Source organism: Periplaneta americana, chromosome 6 (genome assembly GCF_040183065.1).
Source record: "Periplaneta americana isolate PAMFEO1 chromosome 6, P.americana_PAMFEO1_priV1, whole genome shotgun sequence".
Taxonomy (NCBI): domain Eukaryota; kingdom Metazoa; phylum Arthropoda; class Insecta; order Blattodea; family Blattidae; genus Periplaneta; species Periplaneta americana.
The window spans coordinates 156,571,426-156,597,027 of record NC_091122.1 but is presented as its reverse complement, the minus strand read 5'-3'; the positions used below and the strand labels follow the sequence as shown (position 1 = coordinate 156,597,027).

Below are 25,602 nucleotides of genomic sequence, written 5' to 3'. Positions count from 1 at the left end.
TGATGAGATGGAACAGTTGCACGTGGGTTTTCATTGTGATTGTGGAAATTTGTTATGCCATCTCGTGTGAACTGTGCTTCATCTGTAAATAATACTAAGGCAGGAAAGTTCGGATTTACACCACACTGCTGCAAGAACCACTGACAGAACCTAACTCGTGCAGGGCCTGTACACGTTGTTGCAAATGATAAGGATACAATTGATACTTTTTCAACAGTCTCCAGACAGTCGTATGAGGAACATTGACTTGCAACGCTACCCTTCGTGTGCTGATAGGAGGAGTCATGTTCACAGCCTCCAGAATCTCCTCCTGTACTTCTGGAGTTGTAGATCTTGGTCGTCCTCTTCCCAAACCAGGAGAGTTAAATTTTCCATACTCGCACAGACGGTAATGGAGACGTACAAATGTCTTCCGATCTGGACATTGTCGCTGTGGGTACCTCTCCTGGTACAAACGACGAGCCAGCGCAGCATTGCCGTCCGCCTTACCGTACATGAAGTGTATCTCTGCCAGCTCTTGATTTGAATACATGTCGCACAGTCTAACGCCTACACAACACTGAATGTAACCTTCGCCTCGGAATGAACTGTCAGAGTGCCCTCTTAATGTGTCCTTTGACGGTAACGACCTGCGGAAAGAAAAACGTTCCGGTGAATTTCAATGTTGTGAAGGCCATAACTCGGAAATAAAAGCATTTCCGGACACATGTTGTAATGAACTATTTGATTGTCTACATGTGGGAAATACATACCTGAAATTATTCCCTGTATTTTTAAACACCCTGTATAGTTTCAGAAAAAAGTGTGCCTGCGTTGGAAGCTGTATATATATTTTTTAATTAATGCACAGATTAACACAATTGAACAACTGAAGGAATTAATACTAGCTAAAAATCTTTGATAGCAGTGGACTCAGAAAACATTCCGTAAGTAATAGTCAGTGAAAAAATTGTTATCCTAGGTAATACAGTTCTAGAGAAAACTAACTTTGTGATTAACCAGAGTCCTGCGAACTCTACCAGGTATTCTTTCTCTATTACATATTCAGCAAATGGAAAAAAAAATCAGTTTCCTCGCACTCTACCTTAATCGTAGAGCAGCACTTGAAATAATTTATATCATTTTTATAAATATCTTCTTTAATAAAGTGACTAGACGTCTGATTTTTGAACTGGACAGTCTCATATTTAGACATTTCGTCCCGGTGTCCCGACAGCTCATGTCGGGACGTCTATTAGTCCCATTTTTCTAAGAAAATGCAAAAAAAAAAAAAACATTCATACTGAACAATGACAAAGACACTCAGTCGAATGAAGAGGAGAAAAAGTATATTTGAGTTGGGTAGTTAATGTTTCAACATTTCTCCTTTCAAAACTATCGGCATTCAGAAACATTGCTAAAATTGTAGAATATAGGTTATCTCTGACTGGAACCAATAATCATGTAGAAAGAGATTTTGCCAAAATGAGCGAACTATAGACACAGAAGAAAACAAAACTGAACTTTGACACATTGAAGGTCTTGTTAATTTCAAATACAATTTCCTTCACTTCTTTTATATCTTGAAGAAGAAGAAGAACTTCTTATGGAAATTCATTCACCAAAACATATACGCAATAGGAATGTTACCAATAGATTGTAATTTTGTGCTTTGTCTTATGAGTAATGTAATTTTGTTTTATTTTTGGATTGCTGTTATAGGCTATATTTGATCAATCTTAAACCGGCAACGCCCATATTATTTTAAAATCAAATAATTGTATTTCTAGTTCCGATACTGAATGTTATATGACTAGGAGAGGGAATTTTTTTGCGAAGTTATAGCATTATTAAGTGTCCCGTTTTGCGTTTCAGAAATTCAGTTCACGTTATCTTCGAAGGTGATAAGCATTTTCCTGAACGAAACAGTGTGATTTCTAAGCTCTGTTATGTTCTGTTTACCTTGAAATCCCAAATTAAAAATATTCAGATGTTTTATAAGGTCATTCAGAATAGCTAATATGCAAAACCACTCAGTGTTTTGCAACTTTTGTATGTAATTAAATGTTTTCTATTTTACATGTTCCTGCAAAAATTCAGGTAACTCCTTCCTGACGTTAAAAACAAGTTCACTGTCTTCCCGGTACTTTGCCAACGTATTCATCATCTAAGTCTTTTAAGAATTATTACCAGTGTTCGGGGGCTAGCTTATTACCCAACGAGGGCCTCATGTGGCCCGCGGGCCGCTACTTGATCCGCATTGTTTTAAGTAATTGAGTTACTGCTGTATGTGCACAAGAAAGCCTTAATCAATGCGAGCGGTAGCATTGCAGCCTATGTCAGAAAATAATGAAAAATATGGAAGTAGGATATAGGCCTACTACGTTTTTTTTTAAATTATCTAATGCATGATATTGTCCCGTGCCGTGGCGTCGCGGTCTAAGCCATCTTGCCTAGGACTCGCGTTACGAATGCGCGCTGGTTCGAGTCCTCATGGGGGGAAGAAATTTTCTCATGAAATTTCGGCCAGTGTATGGGACCGGTGCCCACCCAGCATCGTGATGCACTTGGGGAGCTACGATAGGTAGCGAAATCCAGTTGCGAATACCAGCTATAACGGCTGGGGGGATCATCGTGCTAACCACACGATACCTCCATTCTGGTTGGATGATCGTTCACCTCTGCTTCAGCATGTGGGTGTGAGGCCAGCAGCCGGCTGGTCGGTCTAGGCCCTTCATGGGCTGTAGCGCCACGGATTATTATTATTATTATTATTATTATTATTATTATTATTATTATTATTATCATTATTATTATTATTACTGCATAATATTAGTTGCATATTTTGATAATGTTATTTCATAAAAATTTGTATGACATTATTGGGATTGTTTCACCGTTCTCTAGCTGAAGAAACTTCTCAATGTTCGGAACTTCAGAAAGTATAAATTATCAAGAAAGATGACAAAGGGTCGGACAATCTTGTAAACAAATTGACATAATTATCCAATATGGCATTATTGCGTGGGATGGAACTTAAAAAAAAATTTAGATGCTCTAAATTGTTCACAAAAAAGAATAGTTAAAATAAGCTTAGAAGCTACTAATTACACTTCTATGAGTAAATTAAACTTTTCTGAATTTGAAGTCTTTGAAATTGAACAATTATACAAATACACATGTTTAAAGTATTATCACAAAAAATCGTAAAGATTATATATAATTTTCCTATATTTACAATACAGTTTTTGGCCAATTTTTGACCCACTTGAAAACAAGTGGAAAATTCGACATAATAATGATATTCACAAACTTTATAATCAACCGTCAATTTTAGACGTAATACGGACCAGAAGATTAAATTAGGCAGGACATGTTATACGTATGGATGACTGCAACAGCGCAAAACGAATATAATATGAACACCGTTAACAACACAAGGCCACTGTGAAGACCTTGAAGTAGATGGAAAGATGAAATTCAGAAGGAATGCATGGAAATGGGAATTACCAACTGGGAGGAACCAGCAAAAGACAGAACAGAGTGGAAGCGTTTTGTGAAATCGATATGTAGTCAACATGCTCTATAATGTCTAGGCTTATTTATTTATTTACTTACTTAGTTATTTATTTATTTATTTATTTATTTATTTATTTATTTATTTATTTATTTATTTATTTATTTATTTATTTATTTATTTACTTAATTATTTATTTATTTATTTACTTACTTAATTATTTATTTGTTTATTTATTTATTTATTTATTTATTTATTTATTTATTTATTTATTTATTTATTTATTTATTTATTTATTTATTTAACCTGGTAGAGATAAGGCCATCAGACCTTCTCTTCCCCTCTACCAGGGGATTACAGCTACAATATAATAATACAATTACTTATTATAATTACAATTAATATTAAATTTACAAATACAATAAAACTCAAAGTACTAAAAGATTAACTGATTAATAAAGGCTAGACAGTTTATTGTAGAAGTTAAGAAGAAAGAATATATTTTTTTAATAAAATAACAATTAAATCTACTCTACGCAGTAAGAAAATGCTTAATAAGTTTGTTTTTGAACACTGCTAAATTCCGACAGTCTCTGATGTCACTGGATAGGGTATTCCAAAAGCACGATAGCGATAGCGAGATATAATGTATACATGAGATATAATCTGTTACATTTTATGCTACCTGTCTTGTAGATCAAAATTGAAGAAATAATACCTTTACTACATGAATATCGTTTTATAATCACAGTACTATGTCAGATTACGTCACACAGAAAGCTGGGGAAGAATTTTAGATTTCTGTAGGAACGTGAAGGTATAATCTAGTGATTTATGATTTGTTTTCTGAGTTTCTCGACTGTGAAGTGTGCATTTTTATGAAGTATTAGTAGTTGTAAATTATGCAAATTTGTTGAAAACAACGTCTTGAATTTGTGAGCCCGCATCAGGAATAATTTATGGGGGTGAACCGTCCCGTGTAGTATAAAATTATTTCCTGCCTTATATTGGATGGAAGTAATTTAAACCTGTTCCTCAATTGTGATGTGATTTGAAATTCTCGTTTCTTACGTTTTGCACTGCACTGAGTATATTAACTAGGCTCTGATAGACACAGGAATGCTGAAAATGAGCTCATTATGTATTTATGTATTTTCGTTGCAGTCGAATTTCAAATCAGAAAGATAAAGCCGCCACTTTTCAAGTTGAAACATATTTCAACATCTGTATAAAGACGTTCCCACCCATTTTACCCAATCCGCATTCCCGAATGGACGTTTTCCTGAAGCCACCTTTTCCCGAATGCTACTTTCCCGAAGGCAAATTCCTGAAGACATGGTCCCGAAGTTCATTTACTAGGTACTGAGATTTCCGAATATATTATGCGAGAAATTTCCGAACAGTAAAAGATATGAACTAACCATTACTACATGTTGCCAGGAAACAAAAAAATTACAAAAACTGCAGTAAAAGACATGAACTGACAATCCCTATATGTTGCCAGGAAACAAAAAAAAAAATTACAAAAACTACAGTAAAACACATGAACTGACAATCACTATATGATGCCAAGAAACAAAAAAATTACAAGAACAACAGTAAAAGACATGAACTGACAATCACTATAAGTTGCCAGGAAACAAAAAAAATTACAAAAACTACAGTAAAACACATGAATTGACAATCACTATATGTTGCCAGGAAACAAAAAATTACAAGAACTACAGTAAAAGACATGAACTGACAATCCCTATAAGTTGCCAGGAAACAAAAAAAAATACAAAAACTACAGTAAAACACATGAACTGACAATCACTATATGTTGCCAGGAAACAAAAAAATTACAAGAACTACAGTAAAAGACATGAACTGACAATCACTATATGTTGCGAGGAAACAAAAAAATTACAAAAACTACAGTAAAAGACATGAACTGACAATCACTATATGTTGCCAGGAAACAAAAAAATTACAAAAACTACAGTAAAATACATGAACTGACAAACACTATATGTTGCCAGGAAACAAAAAAATTACAAAAACTACAGTAAAAGACATGAACTGACAATCACTATATGTTGCGAGGAAACAAAAAAATTACAAAAACTACAGTAAAAGACATGAACTGACAATCACTATATGTTGCCAGGAAACAAAAAAATTACAAAAACTACAGTAAAATACATGAACTGACAAACACTATATGTTGCCAGGAAACAAAAAAATTACAAAAACTACAGTAAAAGACATGAACTGACAAACACTGTATGTTGTCAGGAAACAAAAAAATTACAAAAACTACAGTAAAAGACATGAACTGACAAACACTGTATGTTGTCAGGAAACAAAAAATTACAAAAACTACAGTAAAAGACATGAACTGACAAACACTGTATGTTGTCAGGAAACAAAAAATTACAAAAACTACAGTAAAAGACATGAACTGACAAACACTGTATGTTGTCAGGAAACAAAAAAATTACAAAAACTACAGTAAAAGACATGAACTGACAAACACTGTATGTTGTCAGGAAACAAAAAAATTACAAAAACTACAGTAAAAGACATGAACTGACAAACACTGTATGTTGTCAGGAAACAAAAAAATTACAAAAACTACAGTAAAAGACATGAACTGACAAACACTGTATGTTGTCAGGAAACAAAAAATTACAAAAACTACAGTAAAAGACATGAACTGACAAACACTGTATCTTGTCAGGAAACAAAAAAATTACAAAAACTACAGTAAAAGACATGAACTGACAATTACTATATGTTGCCAGGAAACAAAGAAATTACAAAAACTACAGTAAAAGACATGAACTGACAATCATTATATATTGCCAGGAAACAAATAAAATTACAAAAACTACAGTAAAAGACATGAACTGACAATCACTATATGTTGCCAGGAAACAAAGAAATTACAAGAACTACAGTAAAAGACATGAACTGACAATCACTATATGTTGCCAGGAAACAAAAAAAATTACGAAAACTGCAGTAAAAGACATGAACTGATAATCACTATATGTTGCCAGGAAACAAAAAGAATTACGAAAACTATAGTAAAAGACATGAACTGACAATCACTATATGTTGCCAGGAAACACAAAAATGCAAAAACTACAATAAAAGACATGAACTGACAATCACTATATGTTGCCACGAAACAAAAAAATACAAAAACTATAGTAAAAGACATGAATTGACGATCACTATATGTTGCCAGGAAACAAAAAAAAATTACAAAAACTACAGTAAAAGACATGAACTGACAATCACTATATGTTGTCAGGAAACAAAAAAAATTACAAAAACTACAGTAAAAGACATGAACTGACAATCACTATATGTTGTCAGGAAACAAAAAAATTACAAAAACTACAGTAAAAGACATGAACTGACAATCACTATATGTTGCCAGGAAACAAAAAAATTACAAGAACTACAGTAAAAGACATGAACTGATAATCACTATATGTTGCCAGGAAACAAAAAAATTACAAAAACTACAGTAAAATACATGAACTAACAGTCAATATATGTTGCCAGGAAACAAAAAAATTACAAAAACTACAGTAAAAGACATGAACTAACAATCACTATATGTTACCAGGAAACAAAAAAATTACAAGAACTACAGTAAAAGACATGAACTGATAATCACTATATGTTGCCAGGAAACAAAAAAATTACAAAAACTACAGTAAAAGACATGAACTAACAGTCACTATATGTTGCCAGGAAACAAAAAAATTACAAAAACTACAGTAAAAGACATGAACTGACAATCACTATATGTTGCCAGGAAACAAAAAAAAATAAAATAAAAACTATAGTAAAAGACATGATCAGACAATCACTATATGTTGCCAGGAAACAAAAAAAATTACAAGAACTACAGTAATAGATATGAACTGATAATCACTGTATGTTGCTGGAAAACAAAAAAAAATACAAAAACTACAGTAAAAGACATGAACAGACAATCACTATATGTTGCCAAGAAATAAAAAAATTACAAAAACTACAGTAAAAGACATGAACTGACAATCACTATATGTTGCCAAGAAATAAAAAAATTACAAAAACTACAGTAAAAGACATGAACTGGCAATCACTATATGTTGCCAAGAAATAAAAAAATTACAAAAACTACAGTAAAAGACATGAACTGACAATCACTATATGTTGCTAGAAAACAAAAAAAAAAATACAAAAATTACGTTTAGGCAAACAAATTATTAAATTATAATTATGAGGAACATTGCAGATGAAGCTACAATTACAACTTCAGCGCGAGGAGGTAAAAAGCTTTTGCTGGAAGGTTACGTGTATTTAAAAGTCAAGAGTGCTGCTGGAGGAAATATATGCTGAGATTGTGCAAAATTAGCCTACTTTCCAAAGAATGTTCTGCGCGGGTGATTACTTCTGCCTAATAACCTGCAAGTACCGAAAGGGCCAGCCGCAAACCGAATGAACTCCAAAAGGAAGAGACGACACGAGGACCTTGATTGCGGAATTCACATTAGGTAGACGAGTGAGGGCATAACCGAAGAGGGAGTAGCTACAACTTCAAACACGAATACGAGTTATTGTCAGGATTGTCACAGCAATGCATACACCTCGATTACCTGAGGACACTTGGACATTATTTTTATTTTTATTTTATTGGGTTATTTTACGACGCTGTATCAACATCTAGGTTATTTAGCGTCTGAATGATATGAAGGTGATAATGCCGGTGAAATGAGTCCGAGGTCCAGCACCGAAAGTTACCCAGCATTTGCTCCTAAAGGGTTGAGGAAAAACCCCGGAAAAAACCTCGACCAGGTAACTTGCCCCAACCAGGATTCGAACCCGGGCCACCTGGTTTCGCAACCAGACGCGCTGACCGTTACTCCACAGGTGTGGTCCTTGGACATTATTTCACTTTGTAAAGAGAACCTGAAAAATTCACCACTGTTTCTTCATAATTATTCAGAACGAAGATTGCTCAACATAGTTCGCATCCCAAATTTAAATACATAATATGAAATGGATGTACATTCATTCATTTTAGATCGTTAATTATTTGCTGTTTTAACCTAATAAATATAATTAATTTCAATATACTTCGTAACAAAAAACATTTATGTACTTTTTAATGTCTTCGAACAGACTTAATTCTAAAGTTATGAATATTTAATAAGAAGTTGTAAGTAAACCTTTACTCATCATTCTTTTAATTTGTTGATTAATATTAAATACAGGGTGGAAGTGAAATAACCTTGCAGATTTTCAGAGCGAATAGCTCATGTTATATCTAACAAAAACCTATTATTGGTGAAAAGTTCATAGTTTTTTTTTAAATACACACAAAAATTTCATCACAGAATGTTGAATAGTTTTTTAGTTACGTGGGAAATGCTTTATCACTGCACAGTGAACTGAATTTTGAAAAAAAGTAAATGTAAATAATTTTTTTCAAATAGTAAAAAATATTTTTTCATATAGCAGAAGAACACTGTTTTACACATACTAATTTCCATTATTGTACAATATACAGTAATGGAGGAAAAAAATGTTGAATATTTCTAAAATTTTACTACTGTAAGCTGTACCTAACCCCTTAAATGATATGACAAATATAAACTTTATAAAGAAGTACAGGATAAAATCGTGACGTCAGTCATAAAAGTTTCTGTTTCTGTAGTTAGAAACCGCTTGTATAGTTATATAGTGTTCGTAGTGTTTAAATTTAATAAAATTTAAATTTAATATAGAAAAAGTTCTAACGTTCATTTCCAAAACTGCATCCATATTTTTGTTTTGTTACTTTGAAAACAGCTTATATGATGCCCATAAATTTTTCAAATAACTCCAAACATGCAACTAGTTATACTGTTATTTTATATCAAAACGTCATTCTTCCTGAAATTCATTGCTTATACAAGAAGACCTACTCATTCCCTTCTTTGTAAATCGGGGAAAATGTTGTAAACTATTCTATGCCTTTTGGCAAACACATGTGTCTGTGTCAGATTCTAAATAAAATAAAATAATTTATTTATTTTATTTATGTATATAACAGGGCGAAGCCCCAATTGCAATAGACAATACAAATATTTGCTTAGAACATAAAATTGCAGATAACATGAAAAAAGAGATAAAACAGATACAAATGCAAGATACAAGTGAAAATACAAATGAAAAATGAAAAAAAAAAAAAAACAGAAAAATAGATACTACCTAAATAAAAGACACAGATGTAGATATAAATGAAAAATACAAAATAAAAATAAATGAAAAATTTATGAATATAGATATAACCAAAATATGTAAAATGTAGCTATAATTGGCAAATTACAGAGTAACAAATAGATAGCAATATTATTTAAAATCAACTACCTTCAGTATATTAATAAGAAAATGTTTATATTTCATGTAAGGAGTGCTGAAATCTAGATCCCATGTTTTATATATTGCATTGAAATTTGAACGCATTTTTAATATTGATGAAATTTTATGTGCAGAAGTGTTTGGTTTTTTATAATATAACAATTGACCATTTCTTAAATGTGATGTTCTAGCGTTAAGCTGCATTTGTGATAATATTTCGCTATCATCCAGTAGACCGTTGAATATTTTATAATATAATAAAAGTTGCTCAGCCAGTAATCTACGATTGGCAAGAGACATTAAGTTAAATTCAGCAAGTAGAATATTAATAAGTGCGAGTAATTAATCAACGCTGTAATTAGGATCATAGTTCTTATGAAATGTTCTAATATTCACTTAGCAAGTTCATGAAATTTACATGAGGTGTTACGTCAAAATTCACTTCCTTGTCAACATGATCAGATGAAAGGAACATAACACAGGTCTTGAAACAACAGACTGGCAATGCCTCTGTGTGTCCAACGGTTCACGATTTACATAGTAACGGATTAGCTCGAGTTTCATAGAGACACGAGACATGCTAACGTTTTCGGTAACATGACGTGCAATTGAATCGATTTTGCTATATAGTGTAAGTCTAGACAGAAATTTTAAATAAATGACTGATGTATTTCGAGGACGTTATGAAAAGATAAATGCATTACACCATTGATTTATTGAAACATAATAAAAGTATTAACTTAATTTGTTTACGAGATCAATATCATGCGAGAAAACTATTATGATTTTTTAGATAAAAGGTGAAGTTATAGTCTATCATTATTTAAAAAGAGAGACCGGAAAAGATGACAAAACTTTAGAGAAATATACCTACTAAATACAATGTACAGATCATAGACTTGTAAACAATATTAATGAAAAGCTTAATAGCACATTATGCAACGAGCCTATAATGATAGTAATTAAGACGCAAGTATGTTTGTTTATGAAACGAGCGCAAGCGTCTTAATTACCATTACAGGCAAGTTTCATACAACTTTTTATGCTCGACCATATTTCTAACTTTAAATTATTCAGAAGTATACATTTTATTTGTATCTGACAGAAGATCGGAAGTGACCTTGTTCATAGCTCTTGAATTGTGAGATGTGCGCAGACGCTAAAGTATTGATTTTTTCCGAGGAACAATAATGTCATTGACCTTGATGTAATGCAGAGAATGTATAACTTGGAAATTGATTTAGAATTGAAAAACGAGATGACAAATTGAATTTATTTGAATATTATTTACAATTAACGCTAATTATTATAGTAACAGAACATAACCTTCTGCGACAGTATTGGATTTCCATATTTCTAACTTTAAATTATTCAGAAGTATACATTTTATTTGTATCTGACAGAAGATCGGAAGTGACCTTGTTCATAGCTCTTGAATTGTGAGATGTGCGCAGACGCTAAAGTATTGATTTTTTCCGAGGAACAATAATGTCATTGACCTTGATGTAATGCAGAGAATGTATAACTTGGAAATTGATTTAGAATTGAAAAACGAGATGACAAATTGAATTTATTTGAATATTATTTACAATTAACGCTAATTATTATAGTAACAGAACATAACCTTCTGCGACAGTATTGGATTTCCAGCCTCCGTGACGTTTCCCTTGTCCCTTGTCCGTGACGTTTCCCTTGTCGATTGCATATCCGAGAATATTTGCGGAGACATCACTGTCGATTATCTAACAGAAAGCATTAGGAAAGATCAACTAAATTCATTGCTAGCATCTTTCAATTTAATTTACACAGTAAACTTTCCGACCAGAATACAAGGGGATTCAGCTATTGCAATAGACAACTTATTCATCGGAAAAGAAAAAATAGGTATATCTCAAACAACACCAATAATTAATGGTCTTTCGGATCACGATGCTCAACTCCTAACTATAAATATTAACACATCATCAAAAAAACCAACTAAAGTGAGATTCAGAAATATAAACAGGGAATCATTAAATGATTTTGAAATAAATCTTAAAAATGAAACATGGGAATCAGTATACAGTCAAAGTGATATGAACAGTAAATTCAACGAGTTTCATAAAACATTTCTAAATATTTTTGAATTCAGTTTTCCTGTAAAGTATAAAAATGAAACAATATGTAACAATAGATGGATTACACAAGGTATTAAAATCTCATGCAAAACCAAGAGATCATTATACATACAGAGCAGAAATAGTAATGATACAAACTTAAAACAACACTATAAAAATTATTCAAAAATATTACACAAAGTAATACAAAAAGCTAAAGAATTACACTATAATACAACAATACAAAACTCTGATAATAAAATCAAAACAACTTGGAACATAATTAAAACAGAAAGTGGACGATCAAAAAGTAAAGTAACAAACTATACCCTTATATCTAACAATACAAAAACGTCAGACCCAAATGAAATTGCAAACATATTTAACAAATATTTTCTTACAATAACAGATAACCTCAACTTCCCCCAAGATAATGTAACTAACAGTTTAGATTCTTTAACACAATATTTTACGACAAAATTCCCAAATATTCAAATATTTCCAACAAACAAACAAGAAATAATTGCAATTATTAAAAATCTAAAGTCAAAAAACTCCTCAGGATATGATGAAATAACAAGCAAAATATTAAAAGCGAGTTCACATATTATAGCTGGGCCATTAAGTTATTTATGTAACTATTCAATGTTCAATGGTATATTTCCCGAGAGATTAAAATATTCAGAGGTTATTCCTATCTTCAAAAAGGGAGAAACAACGTCTCCAGAAAATTACAGACCCATATCACTTCTACCAGTCTTCTCCAAAATCTTTGAAAAACTAATGTATAAAAGATTATATCATCATCTAAAAAGATACAACATTTTAGTCCCAGAACAATTTGGATTTAGGAAAATTAAAGGCACAGAAAATGCAACATTTAGTTTAACTGACAAAATTCTGGAGGCAGTAAATAAAAAATTACAAGTAGGAGGGATTTTCTGTGATTTATCCAAAGCATTTGACTGTATAAATCATAAAATGCTGCTAGATAAATTAGATTATTATGGAATTAAAGGTGTCGCACACCAATGGTTTCACTCATATCTCATAGATAGGAAACATAAAGTTGAAATCAATACAACTATGAAATCTACATCGACATGGGGAACTATTAATAATGGAATTCCTCAAGCATCAATATTAGGTCCCCTACTTTTTCTAGTGTTTATAAATGATCTTGCCCCCCTTATAAAAGATATAGGTCATCCCATATTATTTGCAGATGATACAAGTATAGTAATTACAGCCAATAACTCCAACACATTCCAATCTTCAACAGAGGAAATTCTCTTTAAAATATGTGACTGGTTCTCAGTCAATAAATTAGTATTAAATTGTAACAAAACTAACATAATTCAATTTAAATCCTGTCCAAATTCAACGTCGCAAATTTCTAGCGCAATAATTAACAATAGATTCCTATTAGAAACAACAACAACCAAATTTCTTGGCTTAAACATCGATAATGTGTTAAATTGGAAAAATCATATTAAAGAAATTACTCCCAAACTAAATTCAGCTTGTTTTGATATTAGATCTATGCAAAATATAGTAAATATCAATACCTTAAAAACAATATACTTTGCATACTTCCAGTCGGTAATGAGTTTTGGAATAATATTCTGGGGAAATTCTACAAATATTAACAATATATTTCTATTACAAAAAAGAGTAATTAGAATAATAGTATGTGCCAAATCTAGGGAATCGTGTAGGACTATTTTCAAAAAACTACAAATAATGCCCATGGCTTGTCAGTAAGTTCATTAATAGTCTTCCTCGTATGTAATCGTGAAAACTTTGTAACTAATTCAACAGTTCATAGCATAAATACGGGTCAAAAAATGACTTTCATACTCCATCGGCAAGTCTATCGTGCTATCAAAAAGGAGTGCGTTATATGGCAGTAAAAATGTTTAATAGCCTCCCTATCGATATAAAAAAATGAAACTCAAAACATAAAATTATTTAGGGCCAAATTAAAGAAGTACCTAATTTCACACGCCTTCTATTCTGTAGGTGAATTCATGACATTCAATAACACTTCATGAAATTGATACTAAAACTATGTGTTGTACTAGTAGACTATATTGTAAATCTCGTCTGTATATATTTCATCTAGACTGTGACTATATATTAAGATTTTATAATAGTATTAAGTTTTTTGACTTGTTCCATATTCTAGCTGTAAGCATGTATGAATACCATGGAATGTTAATAAATACAATACAATACAATACAATAATCGAAAACTTGAACTTTAATGAATAGGTGTACTTTAATGACATGCATTAAAGGACTATTACCAGGTGTATAATTACTACATGGTTGAGCATAAAGTAACATCTGAAGTACTTTTCATGCAACAGTAGCGTGATTTTCGTACTGGACGATGTATAATATATAATGCATTTATTTTACATCAAGTGATTGAGAAAGCCAAATGCGTAGCTCGGTTTGAAGTTGCGATTCCTGCTTGGGCTGATTACCTGGTTGGTTTTTTTCCGAGGTTTTCCCCAACCTTAAGTCAAATGTCAAGTAATCTATAGCGAATCCTCAACGTCATAACGCCAAATACATCTCACCATCATCAATCTCATCGACGCTAAATAACCTAGTAGTTGATACAGCTTCGTCAAATAATCAACTAAAAATAGTGTATTATATGTCTTTCTCGTGTTAAATTCTATCATATCTGGTTAACATGTTTCGGCCTGTTATGGGCCTTCTTCAGATAGAATTTAACACGAGAAAGACATATAATACATATTCCGAAGTGATATAGTGTTAAAAGTGTGTAATCAAGATGTATAAAAAAGTGATTGTTAAGAGAAGAGAGTTTAATTTACAAACCTACATAGACTTTATTGATTTCGAAAAAGCATTCGATCGAGTAAAAAGGAATAATCTTTGAATAATAATAGTATAATATGATACTGTATGATATATATGATATATTTTTCGTGACAGCACTTCTTTACATGTAATGGTGTACCTCACATTTGTTTGTATCCGGTGCCACCACTAACACATTATTAGCAGTACACGTCTACACAAATACTCCAATTTACACTATGTACCTTTTTATTATTCGGTCTAATCTCCCCTTCAATATTTATCCTACATTTATTTTTTTTTGCTAATAATAGTATAGGCTAATAAAACAAGATTACTCATCACATATAATAGGCTAAATGTGATTGGAAACATGTATTACGCGTCTAATATTACTTTAAGCTTGTTATTAAAATTGTTTTACAGCCTATAATTTGTACATTGTGTTTAGTAGGCATATTTCTTTACAGTTTTCACATCATTTCCGGTCTCCCATTTTAAATAATGATATAACCTCAGTTGTTGTCTATAAATCATATTAGTTTTTTCTCATAAACCTGAAAAATTTAGAACTATAGAGATTTTAATAAGTAAAGGTGTGAGACAAGGGTATAACATCTCGTCCACTCTTTTTAACATTTATATTATATTAATAAAATTGCATTATCAAATAATGAAAACTATTTTTTAATTAGAAATAGAATTAAACAAGGAAACCAATCTGAGTGTTTTGTATTATTCTACTGACGATTTAGAAGTAATTCAGAAAAAACGAAGATGTTTTACATCTCTTAAATTCTTTAAGTAAAATATTACAACTTTAAAATAATATTAGGACAAAAAATAAAATAATGGCATTTTTGAGTGAAATCATTAATCTGATCAAAAATAGTGCTGGATAAGAAAACTAGTGAACAAGTCTCAAATTTCTATTATCTTGGTTGTGATATAAATATAGGAATAGAAACAGAAAAATACATTAAAATGAAACTAAATACATTTCAAACATACATAGAACTATTAAAACACAAAAGAAATCAACGATTAAATTTAATAAGTCGTTGGCTACGCCAACTTTACTATATGAGAGTGAAACATGGGTGCCGACAAAAATAATGGAAACAAAAATACATAGCATTGAAATGACATTTTTAAAAAGGACAAAGAGTTGCAGACATCGCATCTATAGACTTAAGCACATAATGTCACACAAATCAGCACTAGCAATACGATATAAACGGTTCATATATACTTCATTAATCGGACCCATCTGACAATATAGCTGTTTAATTTGGAGTTCTGCTTCTCACAGCCAAATTAAGAGAATACAAACCATCTATATAAATCATAAAATGCTGCTAGATAAATTAGATTATTATGGAATTAAAGGTGTTGCACGCCAATGGTTTCACTCATATCTCATAGATTGGAAACAGAAAGTTGACATCAATACAACTATGAAATCTGCATCTACATGGGGAACTATTAATAATGGAATTCCTCAAGCATCAATATTAGGTCCCCTAATTTTTCTAGTGTTTATAAATGATCTTGCCCCCTAATAAAAGATGTAGGTCATCCTATATTATTTGCAGATGACACAAGTATAGTAATTACAGCCAATAACCCCAACATATTTCAATCTTCAACAGAGGAAATTCTCTTTAAAATATGTGACTGGTTCTCAGTCAATAAATTAGTATTAAATTGTAACAAAACTAACGTAATTCAATTTAAATCCTGTCCAAATTCAACGTCGCAAATTTCAAGCGCAATAATTAACAATAGATCCCTAATAGAAACAACAACAACCAAATTTCTTGGCTTAAAAATCGATAATGTGTTAAATTGGAAAAATCATATTAAAGAAATTACTCCCAAACTAAATTCAGCTTGTTTTGCTATTAGATCTATGCAAAAGATAGTAAATATCAATACCTTAAAAACAATATGCTTTGCATACTTCCAGTCGGTAATGAGTTTTGGAATAATATTCTGGGGAAATTCCACAGATATTAACAGTATATTCCTACTACAGAAAAGAGTAATTAGAATAATAGTAGTTGCCAAATCTAGGAAATCGTGTAGGACTATTTTTTAAAAACTACAAATAATGCCCATGGCTTGTCAGTATATTTTTTCATTAATAATCTTCCTCGTATGTAATCGTAAAAACTTTGTAACTAATTCAACAGTTCATAGCATAAATTCGGGTCAAAAAATGATTTTCATACTCCATCGAAAAGTCTATCGTGTTATTAAAAAGGAGTGCGTTATATGGCAGTAAAAAATTTTAATAGCCTCCCTATCGGTATGAAAAATGAAACTCAAAACATAAGATTATTTTGGGTCAAATTAAAGAAGTAGGGCCTACCTTATTTCTCACGTCTTTCGTTCTATAGGTGAATTCATGACATTCAACAACGTTTCATGAAGTTGATACTAAAACTTTGTGTTGTACTAGTAGGCTATATTGTAAACCTCTTCTGTATATATTTCAACTAGACTATGACTATAAATTAAGACTTTATAGCAGTATTAAATTTTTGACTTGTTCAATATTCTAGCTGTGAAGCGATGTACGAATACCATGGAATGTTAATAAGTACAATACAATACAATTACAGTAAACAGCGTTACGCGTGTAAGCTCAACAATAATGTACGTTTTATATAATAACTAAAATGTTGTAAGATGATGACCTAATCAATGCTAACATACGGTAATACGTCATGGACAATTTCTTCAAAAAAAAAAAAAAAAAGGGAAAAAAGAAGAGATTAAAAATAAAATCGTTTCAGAATCCAAGCAAAGGAAATTAACTTGCTTCGAATAATAAAAGTATAGACGAGAAAAAATAATATAAGAAATAAATCCTTTTCTTAGAGTAAATAGAAGATTCTTTCGGACATAATGAAAAAAAGAGACATAGGCCTACCTTTATATTTAATTGAGGTTATGAAGAATATATCGTCGTTGATTTTGTGTAACCTCCTGTGTGACAGTACATAGCATATTTTTTCAGCAGGAAGAAAAAATTAATTAAAATCAATAGACCTACACTGATTTTCAATGATGTCATATTTACCAACGTTTGTTTTCTATCGAATTGTTTAATATGCTTTGTAGGCCTATTGATATTTAATTACTTTTTTTCTTTTTTCCTGAAAACTTATGCTCTGTACTGTCACATAGGAGGTTTCATAAAATCAACGACGATATACATAAATTCCAGTATAATTAAATATTGGAACAACGAAGAGAAAATAAAATAGAAACAAATGAAGTGCCAAGTATGACAGAGCTACAGAACGACAGACATAATGCAGGGTGGAAGTGAAATAATCCTGCAGATTTTCAGGGCGAATAGCTCATGTTGTATGTAACAAAAAAAGTGTAACACCATATTGGTGGAAAGTTTATAGTTTTCTCAGAACAAAATGTTTTTTTCCAAATGTTTAACACCTTCTTATTCGATCATTATCGTGAGTAGGATCGTGATTTTTGTCCACATCGATAGAAAATCTACTAAAGAATCATTTATCCCTCTGGCGTATTTCAATAGCATGGTCGGTTTTCGTGTAAATTTAATTTAAAAACCACTAATTTCAAGTCACTGAACATTGCGAACAGATTGCAACGTTATAGAGAGAGAGAGAGAGAGAGAGAGAGAGAGGGAGGGAGGTTCGCTTACAGTGACAAACCTGAGTTCGTTGACCTCTTACATCTTTATTACGGATCTAGGGCATTTCGTAACCGAAAATTTCATCACCGTTATAGTTTGTCACCTATTCTTCGTCACTACGTTTTTGGTCATCAAATACATTTTGTCATGTTTTTCGTCACTCAAGAGAGTTTGTCACCGAAGATATGTCGTCATCATATACATCATATGTCGTCATCATATATAATTTTGTCATCATTTTTATACTGGGGGGATTTCGTCACCAAAATAATAATTTACGTCGTTGTAAAATAGATGACGTACCTGTAACTTCCGCTGAAGTTCCAGCTTCAGCTTTCATTGCTTCGACACATTCCGCAGCTCCAATTCTACCCCAATTTGCAGAGTAGTTCGAATGCTCTGTAGGATCTTTTGTAATGATTTCCTTATCTGAGGAAATAGTCATCAGTGAATTACAAATGTCGCGCTGATCACATCTACATACAATCCCGGTCTTTATAATTCTGTGCTTTGTATATGTATGTCCATTATAGATTAATGTGTCTCTTGCTCAATTACTTTTTACAAATCGAAATAATTCCGCCATACCTTAACTTGAAGATTTTGAAACCAATGAATCCTGTACTTAAAGATTTCGAATCCAAAAAATGAATGTATCCTTGGAAATGAAATGAACAATATGAACACAATGAATCTTGTAACTTAAAGATTTCGAAACGAAAAAATCGATGTATCCTTGGAAATGAAATGAACAATATGAACACAATGAATCCTGTAACTTGAAGATTTAGAAACGAAAAAAATCAATGTATCCTTGGAAACTAAATGAACAATATGAACGCAATGAATCCTGTAACTTGAAGATTTCGAAACGAAAAAATCGATGTATCCTTGGAAATGAAATGAACAATATGAACACAATGAATCCTGTAACTTGAAGATTTAGAAACGAAAAAATGAATGTATCCTTGGAAACGAAATGAACAATATGAACACAATTAATCCTGTAATTTGAAGATTTAGAAACGAAAAAAATCAATGTATCCTTGGAAACTAAATGAACAATATGAACGCAATGAATCCTGTAACTTGAAGATTTCGAAACGAAAAAATCGATGTATCCTTGGAAATGAAGTGAACAATATGAACACAATGAATCCTGTAACTTGAAGATTTAGAAACGAAAAAATCAATGTATCCTTGGAAACGAAATCAACTATATGAACACAATGAATCCTGTAACTTGAAGATTTAGAAACGAAAAAAAATCAATGTATCCTTGGAAACTAAATTAACAATATGAACGCAATGAATCCTGTAACTTGAAGATTTCGAAACGAAAAAATCGATGTATCCTTGGAAATGAAATGAACAATATGAACACAATGAATCCTGTAACTTGAAGATTTAGAAACGAAAAAATCAATGTATCCTTGGAAACGAAATGAACAATGTGAACACAATGAATCCTGTAACTTTAATATTTCGAAACGAACAAATGAATGTATCCTTGGAAACGAAATTAACAATATGAACACAATGAATCCTGTAACTTGAAGATTTAGAAACGAAAAAAATCAATGTATCCTTGGAAACTAAATGAAGAATATGAACACAATGAATCCTGTAGCCTGAAGATTTCGAAACGAAAAAATGAATGTATCCTTGAAAACGAAATGAACAATATGAACACGCTGAAGTAAGGGGGTTTATATTGCATATCATTTTATATAGGTATCATCAAAGGAAGCGACACGAAGGGGGTGAAAATTGTGGTGGCGAATAGTGAAGAGGAAATTAAATCGGTGACAAATATGGTGGTGACAAAAGTGATTTGGCGACAAAATATAGTGGTGACAAAAGTGAATCGGTGACAAAATGTTGCAGTGGCAAAATGTAATATGTGACGAAAAATCGGTGACAAAAATTCCGGATTCCCTTTATTACTACAAGAAAGATTACCGTGTTAGCGGTGATGTTGCGGACTGCTGAAACATCCAACTAAATATTCTAATTAACCGTACATTTAATTACAAAACGTAATATAGATTTTCTATTCCTTTAAGTGTATCCTATCGTCCCTTTCGATCTACACAGATATTTCACTTCCATCCTGTATAAGACCAAAAGTAGCTACTCGTTGTAATAGAGAACAATATCTTGGAATATACGACTCATTTTAAATTTTAACGTAAAACTTTTATGCAAGAAGGTCAAATTGATAAAAAGTTTCGGAAGTTTCAACATTTGTCACTTATACTGCAACGGCAATGAGTTACGTCAGGCGATTCTGACGCCACTTGCTTGTAACGGATCAGAATCTTGTATTGATATACTGTTTGCTAGTGGGATAGATTTACTTCATTACATTAATTATATATTTCTTGTTTCTCTTATCACAGACTCGTACTAAAGGTTCTCCAACAAACCAATTCTGGTGAAACACAGTAATTCCATTGCAAATGATTGTACAGCTATATGGCATATACCATACAATAAACAAATAAAGAAAAGAAATAAAAGACAGCATAAGCGTTTCATGCATTTAGAGATTCTATGATTGCTCTTATCATTTTTCGGCTGTACTTTGTCTTAAATTGAAAATTTTGACACATTAAAGGTTACAATATTTAAAATTAAAGGGCTATCGGAAGATCTTTTAAAAATAGTTTAAGAGGTTAGCTACAGCTGATAGCAGTAAATTTTTTTCGAAATATTCAACATTTTTTTCCTCCATTACTGTATCTTGTACAGTAATGAAAATTGGTGTGTATAAAATACTGTCTTTCTGCTATATGAAAAAAATATTTTTACGATTCAAAAAAATTATTATTTTTTTTTTTTTCAAAATTCAAAATGTTCGCAGTTCACTGTGCAGTCATGAAGCGTTTCCCTCATAACTCATAAACTTGTTAACTTTTTCATGTTCTCTCTCTTTTATTTTATTGCTGAAACTCATGTTTACAATGTCATATTCTTTCAACTACATTCCTTAATAAATAATATTTTTTTGTGTTAGAAGAAAATACTGATATTTGAACATTTCTAAAATTAATTTTTTTATCAGACAATCTATCAAAGGTAGAGAAGTGATCTTGTATCATATTTAGATATGATATGCATAAATACGATTCAAAAAAATTATTTTTTTTTTTTTTTCAAAATTCAAAATGCTCGCAGTTCACTGTGCAGTCATGAAGCGTTTCCCTCATAACTCATAAACTTGTTAACTTTTTCATGTTCTCTCTCTTTTATTTTATTGCTGAAACTCATGTTTACAATGTCATATTCTTTCAACTACATTCCTTAATAAATAATATTTTTTTGTGTTAGAAGAAAATACTGATATTTGAACATTTCTAAAATTAATTTTTTTATCAGACAATCTATCAAAGGTAGAGAAGTGATCTTGTATCATATTTAGATATGATATGCATAAATACACACAAAAAATTTCATCACAGAATGTTGGATAGTTTTTGAATTATGTGAGAAACGCTTCATCACTGCACAGTGAACTGAATTTTGAAAAGAAAAATGTAAATAATTTTTTTTAAATGTAATTTTTTTTTCATATAGCAGAAGGACAGTGTTTTACACATACTAATTTTCATTATTGTACAAGATGCAATAATGGAGGAAAAAAAATATTGAATATTTTACTGCTGTAAGCTGTACCTAGCCCCTTAAGAACGCACATATTATTTTGAAGTTTTATAAAGTAATGCCGGTACCATCTTCACTCTATGGAAGTGAAACGTGGACTTTGAGCCACAGAGACAAGACGAGACTCCTAGGAATTAAAGTGAAGTTCCTTTAAAGTGTGGAATGCTACAAAAATATAGATTTATAAGAAAAAGAAACCAATGAAAGAAGAACTAGATATATTCGATGTAAATGAAGAAGTAATTAAATATAGAAACAACTGTATTTCACAAATAAATAGAATGGAACCTACTAGAATTCCACGCAGATTTTTAAATTACAGACCGGTCAGTGATGGCCTAAAGGACGTTGGATGAGTCAGATGCAGACTCCAGAGGCGGAAATGCTTAAGGCTATTATTATTATTATTATTATTATTATTATTATTATTATTATTATTATTATTATTATTATGGACATGTATCAAAGTTATTCTTTAAATTATAATGTATAATAACTTGAAAGTAATTAAAAATACAAGAGAGGCTACAATAACATTTAATGTAACAGAACTGTAAACAATCAAGAAAATGCGACGTAAACAGACCTACGAAAGAAAATGAAATCCAGCATGTGTAAAGGACAAACAAACCACCCAATCACTGAAAAGAAATAGATAATATTACAATGCTGAATTTCGAGCTTCGTAAAATATATTAATGTTATACTACATACTGTATCAAAATTCATTTCATTCAAAATGAACATTGATAGCAAGAAATATTCAATGCATAATACATAGTCGTCCTTAATTTTGTCTGTTACGTTAACAACTGGTGTTTTGTAATTTTTTTCGTTGATGTTCAAGAAAGAACTTCAAAAAAATAATTAATTAGTGTATGGAATTATATTTAAGATATATGGATCATACGAGGAGACAAAGAGGAGGGCAGAAAATAGGAAAGACTGGAGAATTCTGGGTATGCAGTGAAAGACCTGCCTTTGGACAGAACACAATGAATGAATGAATGAATGAATGAATGAAATTACACTTTAATTTTTTCGACACAAGACTGAGAATAATAAATTGAACATTATTATTATTATTATTATTATTATTATTATTATTATTATTATTATTATTATTATTATTATCTTCATCATATTAAATCATTTAAAATAGTTTACTATTTTAGATAATATAAAAAGACTTGATACGTTTAGAATCTTCTGTTTAATCATTATGTAGACATAAGAGAGGTACCGGAATTGTTATAGGCTTATTTATTTATTTATTTATTTATTTATTTATTTATTTATTTATTTATCTATCTATCTATCTATCTATCTAATCTATCTGTCTGTCTGTCTGTCTGTCTGTCTATCTATCTATCTATCTATCTATCTATCTATGTATTTATCTATCTATCTATCTATTTATTTATTTCTTATTTATTTATTATCCAGTTATTTATTATCAAATTATTTATTGTATTTATTATTCATTTAATTACTTCCATTTATTTACCAATTTTCTGGTATATTTATGACAAACTATTGCTCAGACTTTCACTTATTATAAAATAAAATTGGTATTAATTTCATTATTTTTGTGTCTTTAATTGGTAGATATAATTAAATATATTATTTCATAATTTTCTATTAGCTATAATCTGATTCTATTTCTTGTTTCCCGGGAGCAATTGTACTTCTTTTGATTTTGCTGAAGGTGAATCTGGTAAAACAAAAATTCTTTCTTGTTTTCAATATCTATTTTTATATAATAACTTCAACTCTTTCTTTTGAAAACTTAATTACACCATACATTTGAAAGCCACACACTAACAACAAAATGTATTACCAACTTTGTGTGTATGGTGGGTTCCAGCATTTGAAACTGAAAGAAATTAATTTCCGTATTTTTAACCAACCTCTCCATCACCAAGTCAAAGCATTCTCACTTACCGAACACTGCTCTTTGTATCTTGAGGTCCCTGGTTCGATCTCTGAGATTCCTAGTAAGTTCAATTGTCACGAATTAATTCAAGGTTATTAAAGACAGACGTTTATCCATGATTCATTCAATCGATAATATTTTAAGTTACATGAACAAATTACAACCTGAAGATAAAATAGTTTATTCCTGAATTTTTAAGACAGAACTCCAGCATAGCCGATTAAGTGTTTGGAAATATTTGCCATGTATCTTTGCCGAAAATTAGCTAGGCATAATTATTTTCACGAATATCATTTTATTTTAAATTGAGATTGTGACCAAATGCACGGAATACTTGTAGAAATAGTAAAGTTTATTTAATATTTACGTAACGTGGCTATAGGATATATTGTAGGAATTTAACAATGTCATAAGAAACCTATAAAAAAAAACAATGAAGAAGTAACTTAATCGTTGGGCCATGTTTACAAATTGGTAGGTTCTGACAATTTTCAAAATAAGTGCGCATCATTGATGGTTATTTAGTCGAAGTCTTTTGTTCTCTTGTTCTACAGATTGTCAAAGCCTGCTAATTTCTGAACGTGGCCCACTGATGAAGTTATTTCTTCATTGTGTTTATACACAGATTTATTGTGGTAATGTGAAATCTGTATGTCCTATACCCAGAAAAAACACACTATAGCCTATATCTAAGACCAGAGTCATAAGAAGTAAGACTATTAAAAGTAAATTAAAGATTTTGTGCAATTAATCAGCATATCCATTTTGAATCTTGCGTACACTACTTTTAACACTTGAATATAATTAATTGATTAACTAGTGGACTTGTGTTAATTATGTAAGATTTGTCCGGCTTACAGCTGTTTCAGTGCAATATGTTTCACATACAAAACACATCTAACCATCCCATACAACACAAACATGCTACATTCAGGACAATGGAACACAGATTACTCAACATACCCATGAGCCAACAACACTACAATGAAGAAGTGAACACAATCAAATACATAGCACAAGAAAATGGATACAATCCAAACATAATAGACAACATCATAAGAAAGACAAAACAAAAACTTAACAAACACAAAAATACACAAAACACAACACAAACACAAGAACACAAGAAATACATCACACTAACATATGAAAACAAAAGCACACACAAGATCGCATCTTCATTCAGAAAGCAGAAATACAACATAACATACAGAACAGAAAACACACTACAAAGACATCTCAACACACAAAAAAACACAAACAAATAAATACGACCACACAGGTGTATACAAACTCACATGTAATAGTTGCGATAAGTTCTACATAGGACAGACAGGCAGATCATTCCAAACACGCTACAAAGAACACATTAAAGCAATAACCAGAGGACACAATACATCTACATACGCCGATCACATAACCAATGCTAACCATACATACAATAACATAAATACGGACATGGAAATCCTACACATACAACCCAAGAACCAAAAACTCA

General features: G+C 31.0%; 1 long non-coding RNA gene across 1 annotated transcript in view; it reads right to left on the bottom strand.

The window, feature by feature from the left end:
- The window catches only part of LOC138701965 (uncharacterized), a 162,762-nt gene that overhangs the window by 136,181 nt on the left and 979 nt on the right, over positions 1 to 25,602 (bottom strand). The window contains exon 2 of the long non-coding RNA XR_011332735.1: positions 24,113 to 24,162. This is a non-coding gene — a long non-coding RNA (uncharacterized lncRNA). The remainder of the gene's footprint in view (positions 1 to 24,112; positions 24,163 to 25,602) is intronic.